Raw genomic sequence first — 21,922 nt, forward strand, 5'->3', positions numbered from 1 at the left:
TCACCCTCACACACTCCCTCACCCTCACACACCCTCACCACTCCACCACTCCACCCTCACACACCCTCACCACTCCACCACGCTACCGCCCTCACTCTACCGCCCTCACTCTACCACCATCTCGCCCTCACTCTTCCGCCCTCACTCTACAACTCTACCGCCCTCAAGCTACTGCCCTCACACCCTCACTCTACCGCCCTCACTCTACCACTCTACCACCCTCACTCTACCACACTCACTCTACCACCCTCACTCTACCACTCTACTGCCTTCACTCTACCACCCTCCCCCTACCACTCTACCGCCCTCACTCTACAGCCCTCACTCTACCACTCTACTACCCTCACACTACTGCCCTCACTCTACCGCCCTCTCTACCACTCTACCGCCCTCACTCTACTACTCTACCGCCCTCAATCTACCACTCTACCGCCCTCACTCTACCACTCTACCACACTCACTCTACCACCCTCACTCAACCACTCTACCGCCCTCACTCTACTGCCCTCACTCTACCACTCTACCGCCCTCACTCTACCGCCCTCACTTTACCACTCTACTGCCCTCACTCTACCACTCTACCGCCCTCACTCTACCGCCCTCACTCTACCCCTTTACCGCCCTCACTCTACCACTATACCGCCCTCACTCTACCGCCCTCACTCTACCACTCTAAGTTCGATCAGGTCATGAGAGTCGACCGATGGGAAAAGGAAGTCTCATTCTGGTATTGGACCTTGATGGAGGGGGATGAAAAGATCGAGATTGAAATCTCAAATTTATGTGCAAAGGAGCTTGGGGGTGGACATTTGAAGCAAATGTCGCTGGACTCTGGTAAAACCCGCCTCGCTTAAACGTAATCATCTGGTTTCCACCCATAGAGTTTATTGGTCCCCAGCGAAGCTATCAGAGGTCACAGGTAATATCTACAACTTCCCAAGGTGTATGCTTCCATCAGCAGATGATCTGCATGTTTATGTTGTGTCCGAAGATCGCTTCTTACTGGACCTCGGTGTGTGATTTTCTTGGGGAAGTAATAGGTAAACAGATTAAGGCAAGCCCTCGTCTTGTTTTCTTTGGACTCAACCAAGAGGAAGATGTATGAATACATTCTGCTGTTCCCAAGTTTATTTTCTATGTGGTTTTGGTGGCGAGGTGGGAGATATGTAGGCTTTGGAAGTCTGAAAGTCCCCCATCTTTTTCTGAGTGCCTCAAAATTCTCATCTATACGAGCCAGGCTGATATGGCCTGTGACCCAAGGAGTCAGGATAAGATCTGGACAATGTTGGTAAATTGGAGAGAAAACATCAGTGGGTCCAATGATTAAGCCAAACATGATGTGGTTCCTGGCCTCTCCTGTGTTGTGGTCCCCTTTTCGTAAAGGAGTTGGAAGTGGAACCAGCAGTATTCTTCTGCAGAGATGTACTCCGTCCCCTCCCGGACATTTGTGGGGTAAGATCAACCCTAGCAAGAGAGTTGGTAAGATCAGGACAAAAAACAAAAATCCTGATCAGGTAGTCCAGCTTTCAGTGTAATACATATACCGATGGCCCCCACACGCTGATCAATTTCGATTTGTTATATGTTATGTTATCAGCATCTGTCTAACACCTTCTTCCTCCACTATTACACCAAAACGATTTCTTAATAATGCCACATGCCCATGAACGTCTGGCAGTGATGACACTAAAAAGGCACTTCATACAGTCTACAGTTTTCAAATATCTTTTATATTCATCGGCATTGAGTCAGATTTTGAACATATATGTTTGTCTTATGATATAAATTCCAATAGGGGAAATATGTGCCTCTTTTATTACGTGTGACTGACTCAAGTTGCTGCCTCCCTCCCACAAGTGATTTTCTACTTTAGAGTTTATAGCGTAATAGTGTTATTCTTGCCTTCCCAAGGTAGGGTTTATAGAAATATAAACTGGCAGAACACCAGTCAGCTCGGTATGACTGACTCAGCCTTTCTTCCATCTATGTTTCGTACAATGAGTATCAGGAAATTTGATGGTAACAGCACTCTTCATTAAAGAGAGACACGAGTGGTTGATTGTATTATTTAGTGTAGAGAACAAAAGCTATGCTCATATCTAGCTTTTATCCTAGGATATTGTTTGATAAATGTTGTCAGTAGCTTGCCTAGTTTGCATGTTGTGCGTCAGCCTGTGTTGGCTCTTCTAGTGCTTGTCACTCCCCTGGAGTAAAGCCTCTTTACCATCCTTCAGATTGGATGACGTGTATACTACACTGTTCACTATTAGGAACTACCTTTGACTTTTGGATGAGCATTCCATTGGATTACATTTGTTTTGGGTTTATGGGTTAACGGGTTTTTATCACTAATCCCTAAATTTCGCTGAAAATACCCATGAGTCCAAGTATTGTTCATAGTGTTGCTTTAACCAGTAGCGTGATCAGTTGTGCTTGGATGCTTTTCTTTATGTCTGTTTCACTCGAAAAGATATGTTTCTTTTCTTTTATTCCACATTATGCTAGTCTCCCAATAAGCTTCCTGGTACTTCTTGGTTTTTCCTCCATGTAGAGAAATGAACATTTGCTGAGAATAGACACTTTCATAATACCACAAATATCTCCGTTTTATTTCTTTCCTTCTAGTCAAGTCTTCCATCACACGAACTGCACTTTTATGTTCCTGTGTGTGTCCACAAATGGGTCAGTATTATTGTTGATGTGTTTAGGGTCTTGCCAGATTCTCTGCATCTCTTGGATTATTTCCATGTGTGTTCAATGAAGGTGTGTTTTTTCTTTTGGCTGTGTAGAACTGATGAGCGACTAAAGCCTTTCCTGCATTCAATGCACTTATGGCTTTCCTCCGTGTGTGTCCTCTGATGCATCCTTAGGTTTTAGCAGTTACTAAAACTACTTCCGCATTCACTGCAATGGTATGGTATTGCCCGTGTGTGTTCTCTGATGATACTGCAGGATGGATAGCTGACTAAAGCTTTTCACACATTCACTGCACTGGAAAGGCTTTTCCCCTGTGCGATTTTGCTGATGAATCCTTAATGCGGAAGAGTCATGAAAACTACTTCCACATTCATTACAATGGTATGGTTTTTCCCCGTGTGTGTTTGCTGATGCCTGTGTAAGACTGATGATTGACTAGCTGCACTTAAAGGGTTTTTCCTCTGTATGTGTTCGCTGATGTTTTTGTAGATATGAATACTGCACATTGGCGGTAAGTCTTTGCATATGGGAGCACAACAGTGGGATATTGGAGCAGGGCAGCCATGATCAAATGCTGGTCCTGACATGCTAGAGATATTTTTTAACATATAGGGGCCCTAGATCACATTTTGAAACAATGGGGTCGATTGTTTGGCATAATAGCAAAAGACATGAAAATTTAATGAGAGCCCTTTTTTAGGTCTCGGTAATATCCGGTCGGCAGACCGGAAGTCCAAGAATTAATGTTTCTTAGTGGGACTATTAGTCCCGCCTCAGTTTATGCCTCTCTCCCATTGGCTGGCTTCCTAAAAGGAGGCCAGCCATTGGAGGAGAGAGCCGTCACTCCGATTTAGCCCCGTCTTTCTCGGATTTGGGGGCGTCATTTTTGCTGTTCTTTAGACAGTGACGTCATCCGTCACTCAGAACAGCAAAACCACGCCCCCAATCCGAAAAAGACTGAAGCTTGCGGACGCCATTTTTTTTTCCTACCACGAGCTGCAGGACTCCCTTCCTCCTCGCCTGTGCTGCCGGGCTCTATTCCGCCTTGTACCCGTGTTCCCACGCTGCTCTCTCCCTCCTGGACTCCCCCTCCGTCTCTCCCTCCTTCAGGCAGAATGGGCCGATTTAGGTCGTTGGTCATGCCCAGGGATATTATTATAAGGTGAGCCTTTTTTCCCCTGCGGGCCCACTTCCCCCATTGCGGGAGTGGTGCCTGGGCCGGGCTGCCTGCATTTGCGGGCCGCTGTTGCTGGGGGGCACGTATGTTTTCAGTTAACTTGCTTTTGGTCCTTATTAAGTGGGTAAATTGGGGCTGGGCATGGTGTTAGGCCTTCCCCCCCTCCCGGGGGTTTCTCGGGGTTTTGTCTCATTATTTGCGGGGGCTTGGTATCTGAATTGGGGGGGAATGCCGGGTTTGTGTTTTCGCTGCCGGGACTTGGGGCAGGGCTTGTTCTTTTAAACGTTTCTTGTTTTATTATCCTATTCTGTCAGACGTCGGGAAGCCGCCCCCAACGCCATTGAGCCGAAGCAAATCAGGTACGCGATTCAGGTTTGAAACGCTTCTCCCGATCGGCTGACTCGATTGAGTTTGCTTTTTTAGACGAGCCTGCGCGTGAGTGTACGCCTTTTATTAATACCGGCTCACATCGGTAACTTTCTACCACACGCCTGTTAAACGAGTGCATGTAACTTACTGTGTGCAATGCGCTCTATGCTGGTGCGGTGCAATGGACTACCTATTCTCAGAGATGCTGCCGGGTTCCCTTGAGGCAGGCGCTACGGGACAGTGACTTTCTTGATTACATAAGGCGGTCGAATAGCAACGGTAGTCTTAAAGAACTGCCTCCCCCGGCAATTGTGGGCCTCCTTTTAATTTAGTTTCCCCCGGATTGAGAATTAGATGGTGCCTGGAAGTTTATTTGATCCGTTTTTGTAGCCTACAACTAAAGCGTCATTGCTACTCTACATTTGTAGCCATATAACTGCGACCTCAGTACGTGTTTCTGAGACTGGTTCTAAAAAAATGTAACACCGCATCCCTCCTAAACTTGGAGTAAGGTCAGCTAACATAACGGCTCCACAGAATTTTAAAGCAAGCCTTTTACTTAAAACTCTTTATACACACTTGACTTTTTATGCAGCTCCTCTCCAGAATCATTATGCAATGATATGTATTTGTACGAAACTGCAGACACTACGGACATTTTATCTGAGTCTGGTTTTTTAAAACTCTTAAAATCATAAGCTCTGGAAACGCTGTCGAGTTTTGTCCGAGGGCATCAACCCGATTACCTGCTCGGTTATTTAAGTTAATGAACGCGGCGGTCAAGGAACTGAACGACGTGCAAACAGCTGCAATAGCCTCAGAGATAATCAAAATCCACAATATAATTTTTACATGATCTTCGTTGAAGACAAAGCGTATTAAGTGACGATAGGGATGTTTTATATTTGATTGCATTTTAATTATTTATCTTGCAGTTTGGAGTGGACGAGTTGTGTAATGATTTTAAATGGTAAAATAAAATGTTTATCCATTCATGGTAATGGAAGCTTGATTATACGTAAACACCGCTAGTAATTCAGTTATTTACGAGCCACATACATGTTTGTTCTGTTGGGGCCGGAACATAAGTTACAGATGTGACTCGCTTGTTGTCTAGGTTGCAAGCTGCGCCATCTTCCTTTCGTTCAGAGTACACTGGGGTTATCGCCTGCTACAAAACGCAAACAGATTTATCCTGTGGTTTGAGATGCACTCCCCAACGTTATGGGGCTCATCAGAGTGCTGATGATTCCTAGGCATTGAGGTGCTGAGGAATTTTATTTTTTGGCGGACTTTTAAAAGTGACGGTAATGTGCTGAAGAGTGCACATGTAATATTGGTTGCTGGTTGTGATATATGTAACAACTTAAAAGCAAAAAGTAGCAGTTGGAATGTGCACTTTGCCCAAAAGCATGGATTCACTAACTGTAAGAGTGTAGTGTGCTTGTGTACTGAGTTGCTGAATAGGTAGGACTTTTACTTTTAATATCTTGATTCAGGAGTTCCCTTTGCTTTCTCTGCTTCTAGTTGCCTCATTTGTTCAAGTTGGTTGTGGCGTCATATGCTACCCCCCTCCCCCCAATCCAGATGTCTCATTCTATTGGTTGCTGCGTGGTGCACATGGTTTGTGTTAATGTGTAAGCCAAATGATTGTCCATTGATCCACGTGTGTCTTGGACCCCCATTGGATGCCAGTTTACACTGTTAACTCGTGCCAATCTATAGTATTGGGGTGTAGCTGATATGACCAGAGACCAGAACAGCAAAGTAGACTTGTGTAGAATTTATTAACTTTAAGTCCAGATGATGGAACCCATGGCTAGGGACGAGCAATTAAGCTATTGCCAATATAAATGACAATGCCATTTATTTAGGGATACAAAAAAAAAAAAATAATGAGCAATGCCAATAGCTCTACCTATAATATTGCCGAGACCATTGCATTGTAAATGCTCGTTAGCTAATCTACTTGAAAAATGTGCTTTACAATGCACTATTTGACCCAATACTTAAAAACATTTCCTCAGTTTCTGAACCTCTCTGCACACTCCGTAGAGGAGGTTTGGCTCATTTGCTTCACTTTCTACAATTCAGAGCTAGTATTATTTCCCACCACTTTCGAAGATCATATCAGCACCATAATACAGGTGGAAATTAAAACAGACATTTGTTTAACTTGTATTGTCATAATAATAATGCAGTTATTATAGAATGTTAGTGATGTCAATTATTGTGATGTCCTAAGTATTAAGGTTATATGACTTCACCTCCTAGAAAGACTCAGGATTAAAGGTCATATAATATAACTTCCTCTGATTCTTAACACCCACTCTGCCCGCAAACACGTCGTTGAACTCCGAGACCTACTCGACTCAACCACCCCAGACGTCACCTTCCTGACGGAGACCTAGCTGAACCCCTCCTCGGCACCCGACATCGCCATAGCCATCCCGGAAGGCTACAAGATCACCAGCAGGGACCACACCAACGGAGTAGGAGGAGGAATCGCCCAACACAGACGAAGCCCTCAGCACCACCGAACACCTCCACTTCCAGATCCACACCGACCCCAACACCACTCTCAGAGGAACCCTCGTCTATAAACCCCCCCGGATCCTGACCACAGTTCAGCGACTCTATTGCCGACTTCGTCAGCACACACGCCCTCGCCTCCACAGACTACATCCTACTCGGGGACCTGAACTTCCACCTTGAGAACAACAACGACACCAACTCCACCATCCTGATCTACAACCTAGCCAACCTCGGACTCAGACAACTCGTCACAACACTCGACCTCATCTTCTCTGCAAGCCCCCATGTCTCCTTCAACCACTGCAGCGAACTCCACTTGACTGACCATCACTGCATCCACTTCAGATTCCGGAAATCCACCACACACTACCACACCCAACAGATGCCCCGCCGCTGCTGGAGCAAAGACACCGAAGACCAGCTAACCACCACCCTCGCCCAGAGCCCACCCGCCGATCCCAAAAAGCCCTGACACCGCCGTCAGCAACAGTGGATAGACGACTGCACAAACACCCTCGCCCGCTCAAGAAACCCTCCAACAGACACAGCAGCAAGAAAGCCAGCTGGTTCACTGAAGATCTCCAGGCCTCCAAGCAAACCTGCCGGAAGCTAGAAAAGAACTGGCTTCGGACCCGAACACCGGACAGCTACACAGCCCACAAGAACGCCACCCGCAGACACCATCACCTCATCAGAGCCGCCAAAACAGCCTTCTTCAAAGACCGCCTAGACAACAACACACACAACAGCAAAGAGCTCTTCAACATCGTAAAGGAACTTCCGAACCCCAGCTCCAACACCAACGACTTCCCACCTTCGCAGGACCTATGCTACTCGCTGGCCACCTTCTTCCATCGCAAGATCACAAACATCCACGACAGCTTCAACACCACGACCGCCCCGACAACCACTGAGAACTCCGCCCCCATGACCACCATCCGCACCAACCACCTGCTCTCCTGGACCAACATTAACAATGACGACACCTTTAAGATCATGAACACCATCCACTCCGGATCTCTGTCAGACCCATGCCCTCACCACAGCTTCAACAAAGCCAGCACCACCATCGAACCCCATCTCCGGAAAGCCATCAACATTTCCTTCGAGACAGCTACCTTCCAGGAGAGCTGGAAGCACGCCGAGATCAAGGCCTTACTCAAGAAACCCAAGGTGGACGCCAAGGACCTCAAGAACTTCTGGCCCAACCCTGCTCTCGTTTCCGGCGAAGGTCATCGAGAAGACAGTCAACAGACAACTGAACCGCTACCTCAAGTAGAACAGCATCCTGGACCTGTCCCAGTCCGGGTTCCGCAGCAACCACAGCACCGAAACTGCCCTCATCGCCACCACCGGTGACATCAGGACCCTGCTAGAAAATGGAGAAACCGCGGCCCTCATTCTCCTGGACCCATCAGCCGCCTTCAACACAGTCTACCACCGCACTCTACACACACGCCTCCATGACGCCGAACCCAAGAGAGGGCCCTGGGCTGGACCACCTACTTCTTCTCCGGCAGAACCCAGAGCGTCCGCCTCCCCCCCTTCCGCTACGAAGCCACTGAGATCATCTTCGGCGTACCCCAGGGCTCATCCCTCAGCCCAACGCTGTTCAACATCTACATGGCACCGCTCGCCCACGTCGCCCGACCTCAGCATCATCTCTTACGCCGATGACACCCATCTGATCCCCTCCCTCACCAAGGAGGAACAGCCGACTGAAGCTGAACTCGGACAAGATGAAGGTCCTCATCCTCGGACCCACCCCATCGGCCTGGGACGACTCCTGGTGGCCGACCGCACTGGAAACAGCTCCAACACCCACCGACAATGCACGCAACGTAGGGGTCATCCTCGACTCCACCCTCTCCATGACTAAGCAGGTCAACGTCGTCTCTTCCTCATGCTTCAACACTCTCCGCAAGATCTACAGGTGGATCCCCACCGAAACCAGAAGAACGGTCACCCAGGCCCACGTCAGCAGTAGGCTGGACTACGGACACACCCTTTAGGCAGGAGCCCCAGACAAACTCCTGAAACGGCTTCAACGCATCCGGAACGCTCCTGCGCGCCTGATCCTCGACATCTCTCGCCGTGGCCACATCACACCCCACTTGAGAGACCTGCAGTGGCTCCCCGTCAACAGGAGGATCACCTTCAAGCTCCTCACCCACGCACACAAGGCACTCCACAACACCGGACCACTGTACCTCAACAGACGACTCAGCTTCTACACCCCCACCCGCCAGCTCAGCTCTGCCGACCTCGCCCTCGCCAGAGTCCCGCACATCCGAAGAGCGACCTCCGGCAGCAGATCGTTCTCCCACCTCGCCGCCAAGACCTGGAACACCCTCCCCACCCACCTACGGGACACCCAAGTTCTGCTGACCTTCAGAAGACTCCTCCAGACCTGGCTTTTCGAGCAGCACCTCCTCCCCCCAGCGCCTTGAGACCCTCACGAGTAAGTAGTGCGCTTTACAAATGCTATGATTCATTAAGGTCAAAGGCTGTGTGATGTCACTTCTGCTACCCCTGGCATTTTGGTGAATCGATGTCCATGCAAAACCTAAAAGGGGACCAGAAAAAAGTTACAGACAGGAGAAAGTCAGCCGCACAAGATAGAAAAACACTGGAAAATGAAGGGATAAAAAACCTTTGATAGTAAAGTTGAAGAAAAGTAAATAGTATAAATATACACGGCCATACTTTTACTAGTGGGAATAGTTACAAGTTAGAAATAATAATAAACATGAGTTACTGGGGTCGGCAGAACCATCTGCCAAGGCTGCAGAGCTGGTGGTGGGAGTCGACCTGGTTGTGGTTGTCTTCAATCCTTCCGCGGCGCTGGTGGTGTTGGCAGCTGCTTATGAAGGTGCCCTTTTGCCCTTGGGTGCTTATGAAAGGAATAAAGATAAAAAGAACAATGATTGGTGGTACTCTCTTTACAAAAAACAGTTTGACAGACACAATATTGATTATTTTAAATCAGATAACCTATTCCTAGATTCCTAATCTAAAATTAAAATTTTGACCTATTAATTCATTTCCATGAATGATCTTTGCTTCTCCAACCTCTTTTGATGGGCCAAGTTGGTCTCCCTTTGCATAGTACAGTACGTACATCAGGGAGATTGAGACTGTATGAGCTACATAAAGCCACAAGGAAGAACGCTAACACCCCTGGTATACTACTATCATAATAGTAGTAGCATCCCTTAAATGTTCCCAAGCGAACACCTGGCTGGCTAACACTGGAACAGAATCCTGGCGGTATCAATCACTCTCTGATGCAAAAAGTGCATTTATGTGAGTGAGGCACACTAAATCTCCATAGCTGCCAAGGTTTCAGATTGCTTATGTGTGCCATTTTCATAGTCTCAGTGTACTTATGAGTGACTTCCAACAACCAAATGTGTGACACTTTGAGTGACACTTTCTATCAAAATCAAGTTATGAAGATGGAAAGGTACTTACCTCTCTCATGTGTGTTTCATTTGTTTTATAGAGCTGCTCATAACAGTGTAGAGTGTCAGAGATCGATACATCACACACACATTATACAGAGACAATGAATCATATCTGTGTAAATGTAGTCTATAGGATATGTTACATATGACAGTGAGGATTGCAAGTTGTAGGAATCACGTCATAGATATAAGTATGCAGTATATTTTAAGAGTGTATGGTCTGGAGAAGCATAAACTCAGGATTGAAAATGTACCACAGTAATTGGCATAAGTAAAAAGAATGCTCATCTACGCAAACTAACCCTTTTTAGCAGCATTAGGATAATGAAAGACTGGGGGAGAAAAGAATGTTCTAACCTATAACACACAGTTTGAATGCAGGTTCCTGAAGACAGTTCATACCTAACTGTGCCATTTTAGGATTGTAACTAATGAAATGCAAGTAACAAAAAGACCTCTGTGACAAGCTGTAACTCATTGAGCTAGCCACATAAAATGCCGTTAAGTGGTCTGCATAGTACACGTTATTTGCAGTAGTCACATTAACCCTTTCCGCTACTTCATGATGAGGAACAACAGGCACTAGACAAAATGCTTCTCTCTCTCTCCAGCAGGAACATTATTCACAGGAGGCATCTTTACATTTTTATTGTTGCTTGAGAACTCTTGGACACACAAGGAATTCGTCAGCAGGTGGTTTTAAACCCATGTTATTTCTGAATATACAGCACCTGACCCTCCACTCTCCCAGCTCAGTGCTAGGTGCTGTAGTGCACCAGACATTGCACGAATAGCAAAAGGATCTCTAGGACAAAACCAGTAACTCATTGCTATAATCCTCATATAATACAGTCATTTCTGTGATAAAAGTGTGGTACGCATTCTTTGGAGCTGGATAATTTACAATCAGAGCTACTAGCCATGTTGGTCAGTTAAAACTGCCAATAGACAACAAAAGTCCAATCTCTCCGCAGAAACATTAGTATCACCAGCCGCATTATTTGATGTACATGTGTGTCTCAATTCCGATGGGCAGCAGCAATTCCTGAATACATACAGCAGTTGCAATCAATGTATTTCACATTTCTTGCAGATATTCTAGTTTCGTTCCCAGACCCAATGGATTTGACACAGTAACAAATTAGAAGCCTCGTCATTGAAAGAGCGCTGCCCGAATCCAAACCTGTGGCTTTAATCTTTGGTGAATGACCTACCACTTCCACACACAAAAGTAGACTACTACTTTCTATGAGAAAAGCTGGGATGATTTTATCCTGGATGGATTATGGCACTCTCAGGTCTTTCGGCAATATTGGGTTACTGGAGATTATTTGTTTTAGTGGGTGCTTAGGGAGGGGCAATCATCCAAAATGCCCTAAAATAGATCCGCAGATCTCAAACGTACATGTAAAGTCCTATCACACCAAAGTACAGATTTTTTCAAGTTAAATTACTTCAAGTTACAGAATGAGCACAATAGTTAGACAAGATGCTTTTAATGTTAGTATCTTGCTCAGAATCCAGCCAACACGTGTTTCGTCGTATGGGGTAGGGCCCACGACTTCCTCAGGGCTGGGAAAGAAAAACAGAAAACATCATGTAACCCCGCAATTCCTCGGGCATTGTTACATTAAAATCACTTTAGCAGAATCCATGCTATGACATTTCCAAAGTTGTGATACAACATCACAAATCCCAACAGGACTTGGAGGTAGTAGATGGGGAAAAAAAGGGTGAGGGACAGGAAGAGACAAAAGCCCCCAATATCCTGGGTTAAAGGGTTAAAGGTTGAAGTATAAGCAACAGATCAAGAACATCACAAAGAAAAACCATGGTGCTCGTGGTGGAAAGTGTAGGAAGGGTCAAGCGCATTACTATACTTAATAATATATGTCAGTGAAAATACACTCATCTGTGTCCTCTCCCAAACACACACTGAGCAGAAAAGCTCAGGCCTACCTTGTAAAGTACAACTTCTCTTTGTATGCCCAAAGAGGGTAGCCAGATGTGACCATATTTAGTAATTGCTCATTATCCCAAGATTGTGAATTTATTTAGTACCAGGAGGTAAGAAACATACCTTCTGCCTGGTTATAGTTCCGACCCAGCCTAAGATCGGCTGGGTAATAAATGTAATCTTGAACGTCAATCTTGTTAAATTCTCTGTACAAAGATGATGGGTGCTATCATTATCATACAAGTGTAAATTTAGCCCTTGCATCATACTTATATAGCATATATATTATGTGAGTATATGGTAAGTGCTCATATCCGGTGACATACATCAACTTCTAGTGTTGGGGTTTGTGGCTTTAATTACGTGCTCGGCAATCATTAGTCTACAGAGGGTTTCACCTTCCCTATTTATACCGTGTGTATTGATTAGAAGCAGAAATGAGGCTTACCTGCAAGACCTCTGCGACTCCCTTGCCTTGTTTTTCCACAGCAAGATCGCCGACATACACAACAGCTTCGACGCACAGACCACGCACCCTATCACTGAGCCAACGCCCCCCACCACCACCCTCTGCGCCTGGACTCCAGTCAGCACCGAAGACACCACCCGCGTGATGACCACCATCCACTCCGGATCACCTACCGACCCCTGCCCCCACCACGTCTTCAACAAAGCCGACTCCATCATCGCACCCAACTCCGGGACATCATCAACACCTCCTTCAACACCGCCACCTTCCTGGAGAGCTGGAAGCATGCTGAGCTCAGCGCCCTCCTGAAGAAACCTACACCGGACCCCACCGATCTCAAGAACTACCGTCCCATCTCGCTCCTCCTTTTTCCTGCCAAGGTCATCGAGAAGACCGTCAACAGTCAGCTGGCCGCCTTCCTCGAGACGAACGGATCCCTCGACCACTCGCAGTTCGGCTTCCGTGCCAACCACAGCACCGAGACTGCCCTCATCGCAGCCACAGACGACATCAGATCCCTGCTCGACAATGGGGAAACAGCAGCCCTCATCCTCCTGGACCTCTATGCAGCGTTTGACGCGGTCTGACACCGCACCCTAGTGCAGCGCCTCAACAACATCGGAATCCAAGAGAAGGCACTGGAGTGGATCATCTCATTCCTCACCGGAAGAACCCAGAGAGTCCGCCTCCCCCCATTCAGATCCGAGTGGCCCCCTGCCCTGGGCACCGCTCCTAAGCCAACGGACCACGCTCGTAACCTGGGCTTCATCCTGGACTCCTCCCTCTCGATGACCAGACAAGTCAACGCCGTCTCGTCGTCATGCTTCAACACCCTGCGTATGCTCCGAAAGACCTTCCGGTGGATCCCCACCGAAACCAGGAAGACGGTCACCCAGGCACTCGTCACCAGCCGACTGGACTATGGGAACACCCTCTACGCCGGAACCACAGCCAAACTTCAGAAAAGACTCCAACGCATCCAGAATGCCTCCGCACGACTCATCCTGGACATACCCCGACACAGCCACATCTCCGGACACCTGCGAGACCTGCACTGGCTCCCCGTCAGCAAGAGGATCACGTTCAGACTCCCCACCCACGCACACAAGGCTCTCCACGACCTGGGACCCAGGTACCTCAAAACCGCCTGACCTTCTACACTCCCACCCGCCAGCTACGTTCTGCCAGCCTCGCCCTCGCCGCCGTTCCACGTATCCGCAGAGCCACCACTGGAGGAAGATCCTTCTCCTACCTGGCAGCCAAGACATGGAACTCCCTCTCCATACACCTCTTACTGACCCAGGACCACCTTTCCTTCAACAATAGCAGACCCCCCAACCCCCCAAGCGCCTTGAGACCCTCAGGGTGAGTAGCATGCTATACAAATGCTATGATTGATGATTGATTGATTACCCCAAAATCAGCGCACGATATGTGTGCGCACTGTAAAGATCCTTCTATTTTCAAAAAGCACGGTTTGGTATGCGTGCTGCTTTGCGAATTGTATTATAGTCCGTGCTTGGATGCTACAAGGCAAATACAAAGGACAAACGGGGACTACCATTAGTATGCGAGCAAACATCCATATCTAGGAAGAAAAAGGGTGCGTGGTGTGACAACTCTAACCAGCGTCACTTCTAACCTTTGGGCGGCATCCTCCGTGATCCTCACTCGTCACCCGGCAACTCAGTATGGTCGAGAGTTCAGAGCCGGATGCCAGAAGCACTGTAAAAGAGTGCCAACCGTGCAATAACTAGACCGTTTCGCCTGATTCGACGGGTGAAAAAGCTCTTATTGTTCGATTATTTAAAATCATTACAATATGCTGACAATATAAAAATAGTTATCTAAAAAACGACATAAGTTATATTCCCTAATTTTTTTTTTACTCCAGTCAGTTCAACAGAAAACCTTCAGTAAAATGTCATATTCTAGCTATGCAGTTTAAAAACAAGGTGCATTAATTATTATTATTATTTTTTTTTTTAATGGGAGATATGACACCTCTCCCCCTCTCCGATTCGACGGTTTAGTAAACTCCGCCATATTGGATGAGTATGTGTGCCCGAATTATAGTTAAGAGAAAGAGTAACTCGATACAGTAATTATTAGTCCACTGAATAGTCTGTTCGGCCATGTCGACAAACACACATTCGTGCCTCCGAATATGTATTGCTTAAATGACACTAATGGTACGCAGGTATAGGCACAGATCCAGCCCATATCTTGCTATCATCATCCTAATTGCACTGCAGGAGTATCTGGTGTATGACAAATGCGGCATCTTGAGGGGGGCTTTGGTTTCCTCAGAAAACAGAATCTGCAAAACCATGAAATGACTGACCCTCTTATGATCCCTCGGAGGGTCTGTACAAGCAGTGACCGGTGACTGACCCTCTTATGATCCCTCGGAGGGTCTTTACAAGGAGTGACGGGTGACTGACCCTCTTATGATCCCTCGGAGGGTCTGTACAAGGAGTGACCGGTGACTGACCCTCTTATGATCCCTCGGAGGGTCTTTACAAGGAGTGACCGGTGACTGACCCTCTTATGATCCCTCGGAGGGTCTGTACAAGGAGTGACCGGTGACTGACCCTCTTATGATCCCTCGGAGGGTCTGTACAAGGAGTGACCGGTGACTGACCCTCTTATGATCCCTCGGAGGGTCTTTACAAGGAGTGACCGGTGACTGACCCTCTTATGATCCCTCGGAGGGTCTGTACAAGGAGTGACCGGTGACTGACCCTCTTATGATCCCTCGGAGGGTATGTACAAGGAGTGACCGGTGACTGACCCTCTTATGATCCCTCGGAGGGTCTGTACAAGAAGTGACCGGTGACTGACCCTCTTATGATCCCTCGGAGGGTCTTTACAAGGAGTGACCGGTGACTGACCCTCTTATGATCCCTCGGAGGGTCTTTACAAGTGGTGACCGGTGACTGACCCTCTTATGATCCCTCGGAGGGTCTGTACAAGGAGTGACCGGTGACTGACCCTCTTATGATCCCTCGGAGGGTCTGTACAAGGAGTGACCGGTGACTGACCCTCTTATGATCCCTCGGAGGGTCTTTACAAGGAGTGACCGGTGACTGACCCTCTTATGATCCCTCGGAGGGTCTTTACAAGTGGTGACCGGTGACTGACCCTCTTATGATCCCTCGGAGGGTGTGTACAAGGAGTGACCGGTGACTGACCCTCTTATGGTCCCTCGGAGGGTGTGTGCAAGGAGTGACCGGTGACTGACCATCTTATGATCCCTCGGAGGGTCTGTACAAGGAGTGACCGGTGACTGACCCTCTTATGATCCCTCGGAGGGTCTTTACAAGTGGTGACCGGTGACTGACCCTCTTATGGTCCCTCGGAGGGTGTGTGCAAGGAGTGACCGGTGACTGACCCTCTTATGATCCCTCGGAGGGTCTTTACAAGGAGTGACCGGTGACTGACCCTCTTATGATCCCTCGGAGGGTCTTTACAAGTGGTGACCGGTGACTGACCCTCTTATGATCCCTCGGAGGGTCTGTACAAGGAGTGACCGGTGACTGACCCTCTTATGATCCCTCGGAGGGTCTGTACAAGGAGTGACCGGTGACTGACCCTCTTATGATCCCTCGGAGGGTCTTTACAAGGAGTGACCGGTGACTGACCCTCTTATGATCCCTCGGAGGGTCTGTACAAGGAGTGACGGGTGACTGACCCTCTTATGATCCCTCGGAGGGTCTGTACAAGGAGTGACCGGTGACTGACCCTCTTATGATCCCTCGGAGGGTCTGTACAAGGAGTGACCGGTGACTGACCCTCTTATGATCCCTCGGAGGGTCTTTACAAGGAGTGACCGGTGACTGACCCTCTTATGATCCCTCGGAGGGTCTTTACAAGGAGTGACCGGTGACTGACCCTCTTATGATCCCTCGGAGGGTCTTTACAAGTGGTGACCGGTGACTGACCCTCTTATGATCCCTCGGAGGGTCTGTACAAGGAGTGACCGGTGACTGACCCTCTTATGATCCCTCGGAGGGTCTTTACAAGGAGTGACCGGTGACTGACCCTCTTATGATCCCTCGGAGGGTCTTTACAAGTGGTGACCGGTGACTGACCCTCTTATGATCCCTCGGAGGGTGTGTACAAGGAGTGACCGGTGACTGACCCTCTTATGGTCCCTCGGAGGGTGTGTGCAAGGAGTGACCGGTGACTGACCCTCTTATGATCCCTCGGAGGGTCTGTACAAGGAGTGACCAGTGACTGACCCTCTTATGATCCCTCGGAGGGTCTTTACAAGTGGTGACCGGTGACTGACCCTCTTATGGTCCCTCGGAGGGTGTGTGCAAGGAGTGACCGGTGACTGACCCTCTTATGATCCCTCGGAGGGTCTTTACAAGGAGTGACCGGTGACTGACCCTCTTATGATCCCTCGGAGGGTCTTTACAAGTGGTGACCGGTGACTGACCCTCTTATGATCCCTCGGAGGGTCTTTACAAGGAGTGACCGGTGACTGACCCTCTTATGATCCCTCGGAGGGTGTGTACAAGGAGTGACCGGTGACTGACCCTCTTATGATCCCTCGGAGGGTCTTTACAAGGAGTGACCGGTGACTGACCCTCTTATGATCCCTCGGAGGGTCTTTACAAGGAGTGACCGGTGACTGACCCTCTTATGATCCCTCGGAGGGTCTTTACAAGTGGTGACCGGTGACTGACCCTCTTATGATCCCTCGGAGGGTCTTTACAAGGAGTGACCGGTGACTGACCCTCTTATGATCCCTCGGAGGGTGTGTGCAAGGAGTGACCGGTGACTGACCCTCTTATGATCCCTCGGAGGGTCTGTACAAGGAGTGACCGGTGACTGACCCTCTTATGATCCCTCGGAGGGTCTGTACAAGGAGTGACCGGTGACTGACCCTCTTATGATCCCTCGGAGGGTCTGTACAAGTAGTGACCGATGACTGACCCTCTTATGATCCCTCGGAGGGTCTGTACAAGGAGTGACCGGTGACTGACCCTCTTATGATCCCTCGGAGGGTCTTTACAAGTGGTGACCGGTGACTGACCCTCTTATGATCCCTCGGAGGGTCTTTGCAAGTGGTGACCGGTGACTGACCCTCTTATGATCCCTCGGAGGGTCTGTACAAGGAGTGACCGGTGACTGACCCTCTTATGATCCCTCGGAGGGTGTGTACAAGGAGTGACCGGTGACTGACCCTCTTATGATCCCTCGGAGGGTCTGTACAAGGAGTGACCGGTGACTGACCCTCTTATGATCCCTCGGAGGGTCTGTACAAGGAGTGACCGGTGACTGACCCTCTTATGATCCCTCGGAGGGTCTGTACAAGGGGTGACCGGTGACTGACCCTCTTATGATCCCTCGGAGGGTCTGTACAAGGAGTGACCGGTGACTGACCCTCTTATGATCCCTCGGAGGGTCTTTACAAGGAGTGACCGGTGACTGACCCTCTTATGATCCCTCGGAGGGTCTTTACAAGGAGTGACCGGTGACTGACCCTCTTATGATCCCTCGGAGGGTCTTTACAAGGAGTGACCGGTGACTGACCCTCTTATGATCCCTCGGAGGGTCTGTACAAGGAGTGACCGGTGACTGACCCTCTTATGATCCCTGGGAGGGTCTGTACAAGGAGTGACCGGTGACTGACCCTCTTATGATCCCTGGGAGGGTCTGTACAAGGAGTGACCGATGACTGACCCTCTTATGATCCCTCGGAGGGTGTGTACAAGGAGTGACCGATGACTGACCCTCTTATGATCCCTCGGAGGGTGTGTACAAGGAGTGACCGGTGACTGACCCTCTTATGATCCCTGGGAGGGTCTTTACAAGGAGTGACCGGTGACTGACCCTCTTATGATCCCTCGGAGGGTCTGTACAAGGAGTGACCGATGACTGACCCTCTTATGATCCCTCGGAGGGTGTGTACAAGGAGTGACCGATGACTGACCCTCTTATGATCCCTCGGAGGGTCTTTACAAGTGGTGACCGGTGACTGACCCTCTTATGATCCCTCGGAGGGTGTGTGCAAGGAGTGACCGGTGACTGACCCTCTTATGATCCCTCGGAGGGTCTTTACAAGGAGTGACCGGTGACTGACCCTCTTATGATCCCTCGGAGGGTGTGTACAAGGAGTGACCGATGACTGACCCTCTTATGATCCCTCGGAGGGTCTGTACAAGTAGTGACCGGTGACTGACCCTCTTATGATCCCTGGGAGGGTCTTTACAAGGAGTGACCGGTGACTGACCCTCTTATGATCCCTCGGAGGGTCTGTACAAGGAGTGACCGATGACTGACCCTCTTATGATCCCTGGGAGGGTCTGTACAAGGAGTGACCGATGACTGACCCTCTTATGATCCCTCGGAGGGTCTTTACAAGTGGTGACCGGTGACTGACCCTCTTATGATCCCTCGGAGGGTGTGTGCAAGGAGTGACCGGTGACTGACCCTCTTATGATCCCTCGGAGGGTCTTTACAAGGAGTGACCGGTGACTGACCCTCTTATGATCCCTCGGAGGGTGTGTACAAGGAGTGACCGGTGACTGACCCTCTTATGATCCCTCGGAGGGTCTGTACAAGGAGTGACCGGTGACTGACCCTCTTATGATCCCTCGGAGGGTCTGTACAAGGAGTGACCGGTGACTCACACTCTTATGATCCCTCGGAGGGTCTGTACAAGGAGTGACCGATGACTGACCCTCTTATGATCCCTGGGAGGGTCTGTACAAGGAGTGACCGGTGACTGACTCGGCTTCTTCAACACTTCAATGCTCCCCCGCCCGTCCCATGACAGCGGCCGTTGAAATGTCCCAGATACAAAGCGACCAACGCACCTTAGAAACCGGGATGCTGCAGATAGGTCTATAAAAGAGTCTCACGCGCCGGGCAACTGCGCATGCGCGGAAAACAGACACTGTCTCCAGCACGCGCAAAGAGTACAGTCCCAATGGAGCTTGGAAACTGGGATTAGAGTGCCTCACCTCTCCTTGTGCCCCACTCAGTGGAGGCTGCAGGGTCTGGGGGAGAGGTGGGGCACGCTGGGGGCCCGGGTGCCTGTGAGGAGTGTGTCCCGGTGTGTTTATTGCCCCGGGAGTGACGCGCACGCACACGCCGAGCCACAGGCGCGCGAACAAAACATGGCGTCTCACGGCTGCGCACGCGCAGGACCGCTCGTCACTGCTGCGCATGTGCGGAGCGAAGACACTACTTTCTACCGCCGAGTTAGGACCTTGCACGGAGTGCAGCCTGTGAACTGCCCTGGACAGAAGACACTCAGTCTCACTGCGCCTGCGCAGAGGAAAGACACTTCTCGCTCATAGCGCCTGCGCAGAGGAAAGACACTTCCCCGATAGAGGAGCCAACCCGAGACGCTTTGCACTGAAATATCAGTGTTTGCTGTGTCGCGAGGCGCCTCTGCTCAGTGCAGGTCCTCCGCGCATGCGCAGTTAATCCAAGGCCTCTTTACCCCGCGCTCATGGTTCAGTCCTGCACTCAGGCTCAGCAGAGAGCCCAGGCCCCAAAATAAACCCCAGGTGAGGTCATGACCCACAGCAGGGAGCCCAGGCCCCAAAATAAACCCCAGGTGAGGCCATGACCCACAGCAGGGAGCCCAGGCCCCGAAATAAACCCCAGGTGAGGTCATGACCCACAGCAGGGAGCCCAGGCCCCGAAATAAACCCCAGGTGAGGCCATGACCCACAGCAGGGAGCCCAGGCCCCGAGGCCCCGAAATAAACCCCAGGTGAGGTCATGACCCACAGCAGGGAGCCCAGGCCCCGAAATAAACCCCAGGTGAGGTCATGACCCACAGCAGGGAGCCCAGGCCCCGAGGCCCCGAAATAAACCCCAGGTGAGGTCATGACCCACAGCAGGGAGCCCAGGCCCCGAAATAAACCCCAGGTGAGGTCATGACCCACAGCAGGGAGCCCAGGCCCCGAGGCCCCGAAATAAACCCCAGGTGAGGTCATGACCCACAGCAGGGAGCCCAGGCCCCGAAATAAACCCCAGGTGAGGCCATGACCCACAGCAGGGAGCCCAGGCCCCAAAATAAACCCCAGGTGAGGCCATGACCCACAGCAGGGAGCCCAGGCCCCGAAATAAACCCCAGGTGAGGCCATGACCCACAGCAGGGAGCCCAGGCCCTGAAATAAACCCCAGGCGAGGTCATGACCCACAGCAGGGAGCCCAGGCCCTGAAATAAACCCCAGGCGAGGCCATGACCCACAGCAGGGAGCCCAGGCCCCGAAATAAACCCCAGGCGAGGCCAGACCCACAGCAGGGAGCCCAGGCCCCGAAATAAACCCCAGGTGAGGCCATGACCCACAGCAGGGAGCCCAGGCCCCGAAATAAACCCCAGGCGAGGTCATGACCCTCAGCAGGGAACCCAGGCCCCGAAATAAACCCCAGGCGAGGCCATGACCCACAGCAGGGATCCCAGGCCCCGAAATAAACCCCAGGCGAGGTCATGACCCTCAGCAGGGAACCCAGGCCCCGAAATAAACCCCAGGTGAGGCCCGACCCACAGCCGGGAGCCCAGGCCCCAAAATAAACCCCAGGCGAGGTCATGACCCTCAGCAGGGAGCCCAGGCCCCGAAATAAACCCCAGGTGAGGCCATGACCCACAGCAGGGAGCCCAGGCCCCGAAATAAACCCCAGGTGAGGCCATGACCCACAGCAGGGAGCCCAGGCCCCGAAATAAACCCCAGGTGAGGCCATGACCCACAGCAGGGAGCCCAGGCCCCGAGGCCCCGAAATAAACCCCAGGTGAGGTCATGACCCACAGCAGGGAGCCCAGGCCCCGAAATAAACCCCAGGTGAGGTCATGACCCACAGCAGGGAGCCCAGGCCCCGAGGCCCCGAAATAAACCCCAGGTGAGGTCATGACCCACAGCAGGGAGCCCAGGCCCCGAAATAAACCCCAGGTGAGGCCATGACCCACAGCAGGGAGCCCAGGCCCCAAAATAAACCCCAGGTGAGGCCATGACCCACAGCAGGGAGCCCAGGCCCCGAAATAAACCCCAGGTGAGGCCATGACCCACAGCAGGGAGCCCAGGCCCTGAAATAAACCCCAGGCGAGGTCATGACCCACAGCAGGGAGCCCAGGCCCTGAAATAAACCCCAGGTGAGGCCAGACCCACAGCAGGGAGCCCAGGCCCTGAAATAAACCCCAGGTGAGGCCAGACCCACAGCAGGGAGCCCAGGCCCTGAAATAAACCCCAGGTGAGGCCATGACCCACAGCAGGGAGCCCAGGCCCC

At 50.4% G+C, this 21,922-nt stretch overlaps 1 long non-coding RNA gene across 1 annotated transcript in view; it reads right to left on the reverse strand.

Moving 5' to 3' along the window:
* The window catches only part of LOC144806199 (uncharacterized), a 33,103-nt gene extending 23,473 nt beyond the window's left edge, over window positions 1–9,630 (reverse strand). Inside the window, exon 1 of the long non-coding RNA XR_013605723.1 lies at window positions 9,537–9,630. This is a non-coding gene — a long non-coding RNA (uncharacterized LOC144806199). The remainder of the gene's footprint in view (window positions 1–9,536) is intronic.
* Between the last annotated feature and the right edge of the window lie 12,292 nt (window positions 9,631–21,922).

The sequence above is a fragment of the Lissotriton helveticus genome (genome assembly GCF_964261635.1).
Source record: "Lissotriton helveticus chromosome 1_1 unlocalized genomic scaffold, aLisHel1.1 SUPER_1_unloc_52, whole genome shotgun sequence".
NCBI classification, from domain to species: Eukaryota; Metazoa; Chordata; class Amphibia; order Caudata; family Salamandridae; genus Lissotriton; species Lissotriton helveticus.